Here is a 16519-nt window from a genome sequence, read left to right on the forward strand (position 1 = left end):
CTACAATAACGTGTGTATATACAGCATGATAAGTGCACACCTGTGTACATACATGTGAGTGATCTGTAAGTGTATAGCAGGTGCATATGTCCATTATTGATGTGTATACAGGCGGTCCCCTACTTAAGAACACTCGACTTACATACGACCCCTAGTTACAACCTCTGGATATTGGTAATTTATTGTACTTTAGTTCTAGGCTGCAATGATCAGCTGTAACAGTTATCACAGGCGTCTGTAATTAAGCTTTAGTGATAATATTTATTCTTATGACAACCCAACATTTTTAAAATCCAATTTTCACAGAGACCAACAAAGTTCTGTCTGTGATTACAAAGATAAAATATACAGTTCCGACTTACATACAAATTCAATTTAAGAACAAACCTACAGACCCTATCTTGTATGTAACCCGGGGACTGCCTGTATATATACACCATGATAAGTGCACACCTGTGTACATACATGTGAGTGATCTGTACGTGTATAGCAGGTGCATATGTCCATTATTGATGTGTATACAGTGTATATACACCATGATAAGTGCACACCTGTGTACATACATGTGAGTGATCTGTACGTGTATAGCAGGTGCATATGTCCATTATTGATGTGTATACAGTGTATATACACCATGATAAGTGCACACCTGTGTACATACATGTGAGTGAGCTGTATGTGTATAGCAGGTGCGTATGTCCAGTATTGCTGTGTATAGGGGAGCAGGGGCTATAGCTATGCTCCATGCTGGCCTGTCCAGCACTTCTGCCGCATTTGCTTGGAAATGACTGAATGAAAGTGTAAGACGGAAGCTTTCTACAAGTGACTGGTCCCTGGAGGAGGTCGCACTGACCCCTGTGACTTATTTCCTCATAGGGTCTTCCTGGTTGCAGGGCTGCGGCCAGGACGGAGTTAAATACTCCATTTTCTCGCTGCTGCCGCTGCTGCTGACATGTGTAGTTGTTTACGGTGCTGCCAGGACTTTGCGGAGCTGCTGGGGAGGCTGCGGGCTGCACCGGGGAACAGGGGGAACTTGCGGGTGGGATCAGGGGGGAGGTGCCCCCTGCCCAGTACATATGGACCCGGAACAGAACTTTCCCTGAGCCGCGGCACACAGCAGGCATCTATCATCCGCTGAGGCTTTCTATTAGAAATTATTGGACTATACCAAAGCTGTCATTGCATAGGGGTGGTGACCATGACAGTTGTAGCATGCACACACCCCCTTGTGCCCTCCCCACTGAAGAAGCTCCAACGATCTTGCATATTAATTATTAATCAGCTTGCTCGGGCCGGGCACCTTCTGTTGGCTGGAGCACGGGTAATAATAGGTTGATGTAGAGAGCTGGGCCTGCCCACTCTGTCCCCGGAGGAAGTGAGCCGCTCCATCTTTTTTGATGCTGTACTGTAAATTTCCTTCACCTCGGAGAGTAAACAGATACATAGCAAGGCTGGAGTTGTGGAGCCCCCCAGCCCGCTCCATAGAGGAATGAGCCCCCAGGACTGGTCTCCATCGCAGCCCTTTAACCATGCGCCCCGTGATGTCATTGTGAGAAGGTAAGTGACATTGTAGGGTGTGCGCCACGCGATCAGCACCAGGGACAGCTCCTGTGCCGCTGGGATCCCCTCCACACCCCTCTGCTGGGACCGGTGCTGGACAACTCTATGCAGGAGTTAGGGTTAGGGCTGCATATTGACTTGGGGCCCTGAGTCATTTCTGGGTCAGGCAAATCCTGATGTAACTAATAGAGATGTTTAGAGAAACAACACTTCCAGGGAGACAAAGCCTCCTCCCCGGCCTCTCACATCCCGGCTTTGTATTTTCTTCCATTGCCTCTACTCACCTGCCCCTGTCCTCCTCCAGCAGAGTTCACAGATAGACACATATAGACTTATTTTTCTGCTATAAAGTTTCAGTAACACGGATCAGCTGAATGGGGACAATATGACTGAGGTTACATCGGGGGTCATAAGACCAGGAAGTGTTATAAAGCGTGGAAGTGATCAATGCTGATGTAACCTTTCTTATTACAAATATAAAGTTATGGAGAAGCTTGAGATGTCGGGTGAAGTTGTGGTGTATTTTGGTTTATTGTGAATATAGTAAGAATATCTCACAGATATTATTTCTTACATAAATCCGATTTCCTAAGCAGTAGTAATAGTATTTGCCTAGCTCGGCTCATGAGAGCGCCTGCGTGTTGTCATTTGTGTGATTCCCCCTAGTACAATATCTGACATCTATTGTCAAGCCCCCCCCCCCCCCCTCCTAGCTATTTAAATCTGCATAGAGCTACAAGATCTTTTTTCGGCCAGTTTTCCTGCTCAAAATTCATTTTTCCCCTCTCTTCTGGATCATCTGCTGCTATTATCAGCTTGCTCCATATGGTCACTTTAATTAATGGCAAACAAAGAACCTGGAATCCGAGAATCAGAGGTTTGCACTCTGAGCCTTCTATGCTGTCATAGAAACCAAAGCTGGGAGCAGCCTCCCTGCCCCATAATGCTTTGTATCCTGTGATTATTGTGGGATGAGAGGCAAGCACTACAAGCAACAAGGCCACCATTTGCCTGCGCGCGTGTGTGTGTGTGTGTGTGGGTAAAGGACACAATGGCTGGTCCCCTGCAGTACTATATCCTATTAAGTTCATCAGACTATACAACAATGCATTAGTAACGATATTACATGATAGGATTCTGCATTATTTCCTATATAACAAGGAGTTCTGCTCTTACAGATGTCATTTTGCAAGTCCTTGTGTTGTAGATTGTATAAGTTTATACATTTTAAAGTATATTTTATTTTGGACAAGATTTTTTTCTGATAACTTTTTGCCTGATTTTGCAATAAAAATCCTTTCTCCACCCACATATAAATGCATGCATTGTTACGTATACTTCTTGCTTAATACTGAATTTTACTTGTTACTTCTTAAGTTTTAGCAGACTATGTGACACATAACGGTGTTATTTTTTAGCCTGTAGAACTATTTAATGCAGTTTAAATACACAGTTTATGCTGAGAATCCAGAGAGATGCATTGATATTGATGCAATGCTTACTTTTTGGCCTCGCATAGTGTGAAGATTAAAGTGTAACCTTTCTTATCTTACATGTGGGGCATTCCATAAAATGCTATGTATGAATTATCTACGCCACACTGCCTAGGGCAAAAAAGGGTCCTGTCACCCTCCCACCTACATGTTCAAAGCCTCAGGCTAAAGCTTTAACTTTGCCTGACCAATCAGAGCAGCTCCCTTGGGAGAGCTGCATCGCAGCTTTATAGGGATTGCAAACCTCATTAAAATACTATAAAATGTTTAGTGATATTGTCAGTGGAATCCCAGATCATGTACACGCAAATAATGAGCCCAGAATACCATGGAATCTGGAATATTCTATCTGCCCCATGATTGATTCTTTGTGTCATATCAGCAGGGCACGGGGCTATTCTTCTACATTTCCTACCAACTATTGATGAACTGGGCCTGATTTGGTTGATTTTACTTAATATGCTTTGTATTTGCTACCTTAGAAGAGAATATTTCATATGTTGAAGACTTAGAGGTGTGGCTTTGCAGGCAGGGTGGAATTTATGTTTTCGGTTGTATCTTGTTTGATATAGTCCCATAGTCATCTACCTACTTACAAAGTCACGCAGTTACTCAGCACCTTAGTCATTTGCTTACTCACATACCTAATCTTGTAATTATAACACAATGGATTATAATTTAATTACTTGTTTTCTTATGAACTTCATATTGCTGCCACCATCTGGTGTATTTTCTTAGATGTTCTTTCTTGTATGTTATTAGCAGATATAAGTATAATGGTAACTTAGATATTATACATTACTTTACAACATAAAATTACTCTTAGCATTATATGTGGATGGGAGCTCCACCCGAACATTTCACATAATGATTCCCCAGATTCTGTATTTAGTTGCATGGATTGTTGAAAGGCTAAACTAAATAAAAAACAGATCAGATTTGCTCTAGAAAAAATGAACAAGGTGCATAAGCACCAGAACAGTTATTGGGACACTTCTTTTTTTATTTTTTGCACATATTAATTGCTAAGCAATGGTATAAGAATGTGAAACTTGGATTGATATGAGCTCAGTGTGAAGTAATCATTCTTTCAGCTTGTTCATATCGCTAATATACAAGAGAGTACATGAAAACTCTGAAGCACCGCTGTGGGTTAAGTGTCTTTCTTTGGAGCTTTACTTGTGTCTTCATTATGTTGGCGTAAAGGACAAACGCCTGACAATCTCAATCTCCCTTTGTTGCCTGATACATTCATAAGCTTTTTATAGTTGTTCCAGGCTCTGCTTTCCATTGTTTTACAAATGAACTCGCCAGGAGCTGATTTTCACAGCTCATCACTCGAAGCGAGGTTATAGGGGGCTAGGAGGTGGCTTGTAGGACCAGGTGACTTTTCGCCAGACGTTTCAGGCTATCCATAATTACTGGGAATTAAACAGCTGAGACTTCATCAGAGACCAATAAAGTGAAAGCAGCAAGAGAAGAAGAGGGCTGGAATTTCAGAGAAAGAACAGTCTTTGATGGAACCATGAGGTTTGAGCCTCCATGGAAAGTAGAATCCATTGATATTCACTTCCTAAAAAAAAGGCCTTTTTCCTTTGTAACCATTTCATGTAGTTGAAGTGAAAACATGTGAAAGTTGTAATATTTGCTAAAGGACACCATAAATGTATGTTTAATATACAAACTCTTAAGTGACAAATAAGACATTGCAGAATCCATTGTAATGTCATAGAGATACATCTATGCAGCTAGCTTGTTTTGACCACTTATATTTGTACATTGACTCATCAGCAATGACCCCCAAAGTGCATTGCGTCCTATCAGATCTATTATCCTGGCTGAATTGTATCAACTCTAGATTGACACTGGAGCTATCTGTAAAGTGAATGTCTCGGAAACATTGCACTAAATTGAAATTACTTTTTTCATTATGTTGTTATGACATGGAGAGACATTTCCATCTTTGTCCTAATATATAGCATTAAGTTATTGTTGTGTCACCTAGAGGTAAACTACAGCTCCCAGCATGCCATGCCAACTGCTGCAATAACATCTATGCAAATCTCCCTGTTATAGATGATATTATTATCATTGGTGACAGACAAGCCCATATATAGCTAAGAGCTTTATGTAGAAAAAAGCGCTGAATCAGCTAGAATGCATTTTCCAGATTAAGGACCAGAGAACTTTGCTTCCTGCTAGAAATATCTGCCAAGCAATGGTTTGCTGAATATCTTCTGGATGAAAAAAAAAATCAATTTTCCTCCTCCGTCATTTCAATTCAGCCTTTTAATGCTGGTTTGAAAAGAAAAAAACCCAATGGTTGCTGTGTTACTAGATGGGGGTGAATTAGTCCAAGATGCTTTTGAATTATTGCTGGAAGTCACGTGATCTACAGAGGTAGCTGAGTCTGCAGAATCCCGCCCCTAACTCGGTGCACACACTCTCCGCCTTTACACATCTTCCATGCTTAACCCTTTTTTCCTTTTGATCCCTCCACTGTAATTTATTTAAAAGCCAGCGTTTACTGGATCAACAGCCCCTCTCCTGCCTCAATTGCCATTACATTTCTAATCAGCTTGTCCAGATTGGACAATGAGGACAGCTGCTTTTCATTTCCTGCTGGCTTTTGCTCTTCCGGCCCCCGTTGTCCGAAAGAAAACAAATCTGTCCCCCAACTAAAGTTTTGAAGTAACTAGATTATGTGTACATTTGAAGCAGCACAGAGTATTTCAGGGAAACAAGATATGGGCACTGAAGTACAAGATTGCAAGATTTTAGTTCCACACATATTTAAAGTCTATAGTTTACCACCACTTCTGATCTTTGGACACCTAAATTTGCCTAAATAACCTGCTCTACAGATTGGATCCCATTGTTTCTGGAAAGTTATATTGCAATTTTCGACTCAATGGCATTTATCTTTTCTTAGAAATATTTAGCTTGTTAGTTAATGTTTATGCAAGACCTCTCCATGAAAGTATTGCCACCTGCCCCCTACATTATATCTCCTCCTATGAAATATTTAAAGCACATTAATGTCTAGTGAGTCTCCACATTGAATATCATTTCCATATCATTTCTACAGTATGTTTAATATGTTCTGCCTATGGCTGTATACATATCATTTTCTATATACATACATCTCTCTGTGATGAGGAAGTGATCAAATCTTAATGTTATTATCATCTCATCATGTGAATGAAGACCCAACAGAGGCTGAATTCCCCAAAAATTCACACTAGTTATGTTTAAAACAGAAGAATCTTCATTAAAATACAGACACAATTGTAACTGGTAGAAATCCATAATAGAATTAGGATGGAAACGTAGAATAATATGATTGGGAAGGAACAAATGGCTATGACAGTCAATTCCGATCTTACACACATGACATGATCTTAGACATATTGGGGCACATTCAAGGACGTGGGACAGTTTTCTGTCTGATTTAGCAAGTACTTTAAGCTGCAAACTGCTTGCACAGGTATTTGAGAAGTGCCTGCACCACATTTGTGTTGCACATGGCCGTTTTGTGGAGAGGCTGCACTCATGCGATACAAATTTCTGCACTGAAGGGGGCGTTTCGGTGCTCAGTCAGACATGCAACATCAAAGTCCGACAGAATTGTGTCGCTCGCCCCTTGTTAAAGTTGTTAAAAAAATGGTGCACTCTGTCTGGGTAGTGCAGAGGGCGTCAGATTCATGCAGAATGTGCACCTGAAATCTTGAATCTGGCGCACCCTGCACACTACACAGGCAAACTGCTCATAGTACAGACTGCACTGTTCTTTATAAGTGTGCTCCATTATCAGAATATCCTTTTTAATGATCAAGACAATTATATTCATAAAAATTGAAGAAATAAAGTAGATGGAGACAACAACACGATCATAAGAAACCAACAAAGCCTAAAGTCCCAAAAAGAACATGGTGATATTATAGGTTGTCAAATGGAGTCAAAGATGACTTACCATATGATTAATAAATTATGAGAAAAAGTCATGCAAGAAAAGCCTTGATAGGGACAGTCATTGTAAATGAGAGCAGCTCCTTTAGGGAACACCTTTATGGAGAAATGTCCATTAGGATCTAGTGACAATAATGTGGATATATTCTCATAAATAATAAATAATAATAATAAATTATCTTCGATAAATGAGGTCTAGTTACATGTAAGTATTTGTACCCAGGTTATTGACTTAATATTCAAGACTGAGGTTCTTCTCAAACCTCCTTTACATTTGTAAAGGGTCACTACATTACACTGTGCAGGAATTGTCATGGATGGATATCAATCAAAATATATGGATTTGCAGGCTCTTAAATCTATATGTCATCAGTGAGGGAGAAGTCTTCTTTATTCCTGATCCCATTGAAAAGCACCACATTTACCTCCTCCCCACTTGGATGGCAGAAGTTTTTGGTTTAGCCTCTCTTTAAATTGTGACAAATATATAAAGACATCCTCATGGAGGGAGAGAGATGACGTTTTATCTAGAAAGTGACAGTAGTAGGGACAGATACAGTATAATCTACTCTGGCCTATACATCTGTCATTTGTGGGATTAGCAGACCTCCTAAATTGTATGACAGGTCAGTGTCCTGGTTCCTGGCCGCAGGGCGCTGCACACAAATCATTTTCTATTTCATTTACCTTTTACTTGTTGTCACTCTGGGAAGAGCTGACATTTGAAGGCTGCGGACTGTGACTTACAATTACACAGTGCTGGAGAGACGTCATTCTCAGTATTGCAATTAACAACAGGGGAGTTTCTAAGGGCCGGTAATCTCTAATGGACGGAGATTGTAACTGAGTGGGAAGCATTTGGTTCAGACTGTCATATTCAGGAGTGTACTGTATAGTAAGTGAAATCCCCAGCAATAAGAGCTTCCATTTACACTATGAGACAAGTAATGTGCCTCTCTACTCATCATGCATATGCTCTGTTGGGCTAGTATTGGGACAATTACTGTTACTGTTGATAAATTTCCTATGAGGAAATGGAACTGCAATTACAATTGCGGAGAAGCTTCCTAAAATGCCCACCAAAGGGCAAAAAATACTGGAGTCTCCCAAATAAGTATTCAAGCACTGTGGGGGTTGGGCCACAACATGTGCAGGTAGGTATGCACTTTATACAACACACACACACACACACATATATATATATATATATATATACCTTACAGAAAGTGCTGCAGTCACCTCACCCTATGTCATGTTACCAAAAACACCATAACGATAGATATGTGTGGACTCCGAGCAGCTTAATAAACAAAAGACAAAATCCGCTATTGATGTGACTACAATAAACCCTTCTCTATTACAAACTTCTTTATGAAGGGCCACTGCTGTTTATGGCGCTGCACCAATGGTTATTATTAAAACCAACACAAATATTAAAACCAGCCGGTCCATTACCTAGAAATAAAACTGGACAGAGCACTCTCCCCACTCCAGCAGCTCCATAACTAATACACAGAAGGCCATACAGCTGAAAGCGCCTCTCTCTCGATGCTGGGATTCATAAAAATAATTATTGCTGCCATCTACGCTTAGCCCTGCGTAAGAAAAAAAAAGATAAAACATTGGAGGAGGGTAAAATGACTGCAAGCTTTTATTTGCATTTTTAGGAAAATTCTTCGTGTAGCCAGCTGGGGTGAAAGGTCAGCATTTGCATATAAATGGAAAAGGATGGGGGCATGCAATGCCAGGGAGCGGAGTGTGTATGATTTTCACAGCAGTGCGCCTGTGTTTGGAAGATTAAAGTACACAGCTTGCATTTGGTTATTACTAAATGTGAAAGGGTTCAGATGCTAAATCAGAGACAAAGTAATGAAGGAGAGTGCTAGGGGAGAAAAATAACTAAACAGTAGCAGCAAAGGGACGGATAATGACCCATGATGTGGCGATGGGGCGGTTATCTTTGCATCTCAAGAGTGGGCAGGTACACAGAGATATGGCTGCAAAGGGAGCGTCGTCTGATAATCAAATGATTATTTCACTTGCGTCTCTGCAAGTCATTACCAATCTGGTTGCATATGGGAAGGCCTCTTAGATCGTTCATTTAACAAAATTATAACAGGACACTGAACATTTATGGAGAAGTTTACAGATTTCAGACCAAATGGAAGATTCTTATTAGTTAAAAGCAAGTGTTTGATACTAAGTAATCCTGGTCCTTCCAATTGGTCGCCCTCATTTTCCACAGCCATATTGCAAAGTGTCTTGGTGGACTTTAGTTTTATATCAATATTGTTCCACCTCTGTCTCTAGTGCTAAATGGGCCCATAAAATCTGCCCCTCTGTAATCAGTTTTATTCCCTTCGATATTAGCCAAGGGTTTTGTGATATATGGTATCACAATATCTAGTGGAGCAGTACTATTTTGTACATCCATTTGTACCACTTGTCCCAGCCATGTTAGTAGCACTTAGAGTACGACAGTAACATCCTCCATTACATAAACAGCATGTGATGAATGGATATAGGTGACAGCTAATGGAAAAAGAACGTAAAAACAAGAAATTTTGGAATATTTATTTAAGACAGGTGCCCTTTAAGACAGGAACTAGTGTAACTCATTTCCAGGTGGCAGGTTCTCCACTTGTGTCTGCATTTTGTGCCTAATGTTTGATCAGCCTGAAATCTGTCCCATTCTTAATGCATCATGCTTTATTTCCACCTCCTGTGGGATGACAGATGGACGGACGATTCTCCGGGGAGCTGGGGCCAGGCAGGTAGGGTAGGTGTGGCTCCAGTCTGGGAGTTTCTTTGTCATCCCAGAAGTAAGTGCTTTCCCCTTGTCACCTTACTTTGTCATCAGGGGACAGATGGATGGTTGATGTCTGTTGTCTGTTCCCTGGTAACAGAGGCATAAAGTGACAGGAGATAAAGACCACTTGACCCACCTGCCTGTTCCTCAATTCCCAACCTGCTGTCAGAGGCTGTGCTGCTCCTCATGTCCCACACTCCCTCCCCCCTGAGCAGATAACATATTTCTTGTGCCATGTATTCCCAGTGACAATAAAAGAGAGACATTTACAGGCTGAATATACACCCGAAGGTGACCTGTTATTTATTTTCATTACAACATAAACTTCAGCTCCAGCGCTTGCTTCACAAATACGACACAAAAAAAGAAAAAAATATTCCTAAATTTACAGCCTAATTTGTAATGTTTTCTATCCACAGATTGCATGTGGTCATAGATTATAGTCTTACAATGCTGTGTGATTTTGACATGATACAATACAAATACAATATAAAAAAATAATAAAAGCAACTTTATTCGTCAGCTCATCAGAAAACTTTGGCGATAATTACCTTACCCAGAATTATCTGACCTGACCAAGAGAGCTATTCTGCACTCTATACATTCACCAGAGCTTTTGTATATCCTTCTATGTGTTAAACTTATATCATATTATACATAAACTATTTTAATCAAATGTTACTATTAACTCAACCACAACACACATCCACTCTCTGAGCCCTAGTAATAGGGTAACTCATCCTTTCTCTGAGTCCTAGTAACAGGGGTAACACATCCCCTCCCTGACCACTAGTAACAGGGTAACACATCCACTCTCTGACCCCTAGTAATAGGGTTAACTCATCTTCTCCCTGACCCCTATTAACAGGGGTAACACATCCACTCCCTGACCACTAGTAATAGGGGTAACACATCCACTTCCTGACCCCTAGTAATAGAGGTAACACATCCACTCCCTGGTCACTAGTAATAGAGGTAACAGAACCACTCCCTGACGCCTAGTAATTGGGGTAACACATCCACTCCCTGACCCCTAGTAACAGGGTAACAGATGCACTCCCTGACCCCTATTAACAGGGTAGCACATCCACTCTCTGACCCCTAGTAATAGGGTTAACTCATCTTCTCCCTGACCCCTATTAACAGGGGTAACACATACACTCCCTGACCACTAGTAATAGGGGTAACACATCCACTCTCTGACCCCTAGTAATAGAGGTAACACATCCACTCCCTGGCCACTAGTAATAGAGGTAACAGAACTACTCCCTGACCCCTAGTAATTGGGGTAACACATCAACTCCCTGACCACTAGTAACAAGGGTAACACATCCACTCACTAACCAGATGTTACTACATGTTGCTGTTATAGACTGGAATACCTGCACGTAAAGAGAAATAATCATATTTTTGTGGATCAGATATGAAGAACGGTTTCTGGAAGGACATTTTTTCAATAACTACAAACATAATATGGAGAAACCTCTTTATTCTCTCCCCCATCTGCATGCTAACAATGCATTTCTACCTAATTTGCCTGCAGGCCACAAATATAAGCGGAGAAGTGGGTAGAGGAATATGGAGTAATAATTTATTGTTACAATGCGCTAGATTGTAAGGCGCCCCCTCCTATTGGTGCTTTTACGCCTTCCTGCATCAATTTTTTTCCCTTTTTTCTACTGCATGCAGAATAATAATAGAACAAGCAAGTGTGGAAAATATATTCCAGGGAAGGATGGATGTGCGCACACGGAGAGTGACTGAGAAAATCTATTTCTGCACTTTGATGATTAATATTATGGCCTCTCGAGGTTTGATTCGCTCCTGCATAAAGCACACATTGATGCATGACTTCAGCATTTAGCTGAAAGGCTAAATTGATACACTGTTCTTTTAGTAGTGATCGGGGCCTATTGTATCCTATGGATGTCAGGGTACTAAAAAGTATCGCTCAATAAGTTCCACATTCAGGTAGTCTACTGTAATGTAGATTGGTCAGGTGAAGGCACCATTGCTGTATATCTAGTGGTCTTTTATCTTTATATTATGGTATGGACATTGTCACTAAGTATCTCCAATCTTCTTCCTGTGCATATAATGGGGGGAAACGTTATCAAAACTAGTTCAATTGAAGAGTAAGGCAGATTCTGTTTCGATTTTAGGTACCAGTATTGAATATAGTGTCTGAATCCCTCATCCTCCTTGTAACATTTCTAGTATCAGGTGAATTGGTCTATCTACGATCTATCCTTCAAGATTATACATATCTATATATCTATACATATACATTTTTATATCTATCTTTTTGTCTATCTCTGTAGCAATCTATTAATCCATCCAGATATCTCATAGCTTTCAACATATCTACATATATCTTATCCATGTATCAGCCTATTATCTATCTATCTATCTATCTATCTATCTATCTATCTATCTATCTATCTATCTATCTATCTATCATCTGTCTATCTAGTATAAATGTAGTGAAACAATGTGGCTTCAGTCACCCATGCAGCTACGTTTCGGCTGATCCATACAACCTTTATCAAGCAATATTCAAATGTTACATGAAGGTTTATATATGAAGGTTCCTCTACCTATGTCTATTTATTTATCTATCTATTGTACTCAGACTATGGCTTCACATCCAGCAGAGTACAAGGTTCTCTGCACCTAATTTCTGCAGGTCAAAGGAAAGGAGATATCATTTATGTAATTGAATATCTGCATCTTGCTTTACATTGACAGTCGCTGTCCACTTTTAACCCCCTCTATGCAGTACATTTAAACTTCTCTCTAATGCTGAAGATCAATTATCCTTGACACCTGAAGACCTATTCTATCTTTGTTTCTAGCAGAAATTATACAAGTAACTATATATAAGTGCAGTATTTACTCCATCTACTCTGAGAGATTGGGTTATTGAAGATATACTGAGTGTGTCTTCATTTTCTATTTTAATGTCACCCTGTAAATGGGGTGGTGAACATTTAGATATCTATACCTAGGATTGGTAGAGTGCTATAGGTTCATGCCAAAAATACTGGTGGTTAAAAACTTTGTGGCTACTTCCGGAATACAGTGAGTGTTGTATAGAAGTGGTCCTTAAACCATGTTATTCTGTGCATATCACAAAATTCAGTGAAGAGTGTTGGGGGAAAAAAATCACATGTACAATATCCAATATTGATAAAATCTGTGTATTTCAAATAATCTGGTAATATAAAACCAGGTTTTCTTCAATCTCTGACCTTTCTCAAACTACATCTAGAATGAGGAAGAACTGTGTAATGAGGCAAAGGTGCCTCAGGATGGTGGAAGACTTGCAAAGTGGCCGAGATGGGTCATTTCACTTCAAGATGGGACACTCAATTCATGAACTGCACAAATATTAGCTTAGTTACATTGTGGTTTACCTGTTACTTCATCATAATGAATGGAATATACCACACTACACAGAGTATGGGTATTGGACAATGGATGATCTGAAAAGATTTTAGTTGTTTAGGCAATAATACACATAACATGGAAGGAAAGCTGAACCCACTTCTGAGCAATCGCACTTTATCGATTTCCTCTGACACGTATATCAGTGACTGTAGCTATGGTCCACAGGAGATTGTCACACTCGGATTCCCCATATGAATGAAGCTTTACCACAGAAGAAGGATGTCAACATTACTACTAATTTCTACGAGTAGGAAGTCATTGTAAATATTTCATTTACACATCCACGCGCCCACCCACAGGCTGATGCACAATACTGTTATCTGCAGGATTCGGCTTTATGATCAATTCATCATCATGCTCTGGGTAGATGTATTGTAAAGCATAATGTGGGGAAGCATGAGGACAGGAGCAAAGAAGACATGAACAGCATTTCCCTCTGTGTTGCCTGAATAGTTGTAGATGTAGAATTCTTACTGTTTTGTTAAAATGATACCTGGCTGAGAGCAGGATACCATAGAGGGAATATGAGGGAGAACAGAATTTCTACGTATGTAAAGGGAAGAAAAAAATACAAACTCCTGCCTACCTCACCTACACACAGTGATTAACAATTAGCAGCCTTCCCTATACGCACCCTGCAACACAGTAAGCTGTTAATCACGGTGTAGGAGGAGTGACTGTCAATCACTGTATGTGGGTGGGGTTAGCAGGACTCTCAATTTTTAATCACTATTTGTGGGTGGGGTGAGCAGGACTCTCACTATCATTCACTGTATGTGGGTGAGGTTAGCAGGACTCCCACTATCAATTACTGTATGTGGGTGGGGTGAGCAGGACTCTCACTGTCAATCACTGTATGTGGGTGGGGTAAGCAGGACTCTCACGATCAATCACTGTATGTGGGTGGGGTGAGCAGGACTCTCACTGTCAATCACTGTACGTGGGTGGGGTGAGCAGGACTCTCAAGATCAATCAATGTATGTGGGTGAGGTTAGCAGGACTCTCACGATCAATCACTGTATGTGGGTGAGGCCAGAAGGACTCTCACGATCAATCACTGTATGTGGGTGAGGTTAGCAGGACTCTCACTGTCAATCACTATTTGTGGGTGGCGTAAGCAGGACTCTCATGATCAATCACTGTATGTGGGTAGGGTAAGCAGGACTCTCACTGTCAATCACTGTATGTGGGTGGGGTGAGCAGGACTCTCACTGTCAATTACTGTATGTGGGTGGGGTAAGAAGGACTCTCACTGTCAATCACTGTATGTGGGTGGGGTGAGCAGGACTCTCACTGTCAATCACTGTATGTGGGTGGGGTGAGCAGGACTCTCACTGTCAATTACTGTATGTGGGTAGGGTAAGCAGGACTCTCACTGTCAATCACTGTATGTGGGTGGGGTGAGCAGGACTCTCACTGTCAATTACTGTATGTGGGTGGGGTAAGAAGGACTCTCACTGTCAATAAGTAAATGTGGGTGGGGTAAGCAGGATTCCAAATGTCTATGACTGTATGTGGTTTGGGACTCTGCCACCTCCCACAGCTTATCGACAAGTCTTTGCCAGCTGGATTTTGATTGATACACTTCACATGCTCAGAACCATTTTTGGCTGGATTACAGCCCTGAAGACTTGTATGTAGATATGTGGGTGGGGTAGTAAGGAGTCTCACTTTCAATCACTGTATGTTGGACAGGTAATCAGGACACTCACCATCAATCGCTGTGTGTGGGTGGGGTAATCAGAACTCCCGCTGTCAATCACTGTATGTGGGTAGGATTATTGGGATTCTTACTATCAATCACTGTATGTGGGTGAGATAATCAGGACTTTCAGTGTCAATCACTAAATGTGGGTGGGGTAATCACTACTCTCAATGTCAATCACTGTATGTGGGTGGGGTTTTTTGCAACTCTTACTATCAATCACTGTATGTGGGAGAGGTAATCATAACTTTCAGTGTCAATCACTGAATGTGGGTGGAGTAATCAAGACTTCCACTGTCCATCACTGTATGTGGGTGGGGTAATCAGGACTCTGTGTGTCAACCACTGTATTTGGGTGTGGTAAACAGGATTAGAAAAAATAATAAATTTTGACTTCATTTAGACTTCAGTTATAACTCTTTCTGGGTAGAACATCTATCCTAGTGGCTGACATATTAAATAGTTTATTTCTGTTGATTATTGGCCATTGTTAAATTTGCACCCCATTTCCATCCTTTATTAACTAGAATTAGTTAGGATTTTTTCTCTAGCCTTCACCATTCCAAATAAGTCAGTTACTAGTTGGTTTGGTAGTTGTTTCTCTAAAGTCGAAAGGTTCTTCAGGGTTGGAACACACAAATATTTTCAGTTATGAAACCTTCATAAAATAGGAAATTCAAGACTCAACGTTTCTTTATAGACTATTACTTCAGAGACCCATATCTCTGCATGCAAACTGTATACATAAAACAAATCCATTTACAAAGATGCATTGAAGCAACAAAGCTGATTTCCTAAATTATTGTAGCCTTGAAACCACATTACCAGCTAATACATTTATTACCTTTGTCACGTATATTGCAGTAAGCTTGTCACCTCCCTGTCCCTTTGACTAGCATTACAGAATAGCAATAAAATTCCAGATCTGTAACAATATATGCATAACGCCAGGCAAAATATTCCTTATGAAAGAGGTATAGAAAGTGACTCATCTATCATCAGCTCCATGTAAAATTACAGGCACAGAAGAAAAATACACGATAACAAGAGCAGGAGACAAGTTAGCGTTTGATACTAGTATAGAGATTTGAACATCACATGCAGTCGCTGATACATTTCCGACTGGCATTAGCCGAGACTTGCCAGCGCCCGTCAAGCAGAAGAGCTGTCAATCACGGGCACTTTCTGTTTGTCAGCAGTGAAAATTCACAATTAGCATTTAAAACCTGCAAGATTCCCTTTCCTGGGTGACTGGCGTGTTGTGATATCTCATCACCCAACAAAACACTTGATGTTGTGAGAGGAGGGGAGAGGCTGCCTGGTACTCAGGGACCAGAGAGAAGAAAATACCATTTTACTGCAGGCAAGATTCATTACAGCGAATGCAGAAGAAGGGAATGAAGAGCAGAATAATAGCAGAGCCCCCACCCTACCCCCAGCTGCACTATGATCCATCAGGTCTTATAAATGCAGCTGGGGAAAGATTTGTGTGCAAGAAAATCACTGTGCATAACTCAGTATTCGTTCTAAGCA

The 16519-nt window shown here is 40.7% G+C and overlaps 1 protein-coding gene across 2 annotated transcripts in view; it reads left to right on the top strand.

Moving 5' to 3' along the window:
* Positions 1 to 1072: 1072 nt before the first annotated feature.
* The window catches only part of MYT1 (myelin transcription factor 1), a 42195-nt gene continuing 26748 nt past the window's right edge, over positions 1073 to 16519 (top strand). Inside the window, exon 1 of one of the 2 annotated variants that reach the window (XM_072110892.1) lies at positions 1073 to 1557. The gene's annotated coding sequence lies outside the window, so the exon portion shown is untranslated. The remainder of the gene's footprint in view (positions 1558 to 16519) is intronic. The other variant, XM_072110891.1, reaches the window with a different exon arrangement.

Source organism: Engystomops pustulosus, chromosome 6, assembly GCF_040894005.1.
Source record: "Engystomops pustulosus chromosome 6, aEngPut4.maternal, whole genome shotgun sequence".
In the NCBI taxonomy this organism is placed as follows: domain Eukaryota; kingdom Metazoa; phylum Chordata; class Amphibia; order Anura; family Leptodactylidae; genus Engystomops; species Engystomops pustulosus.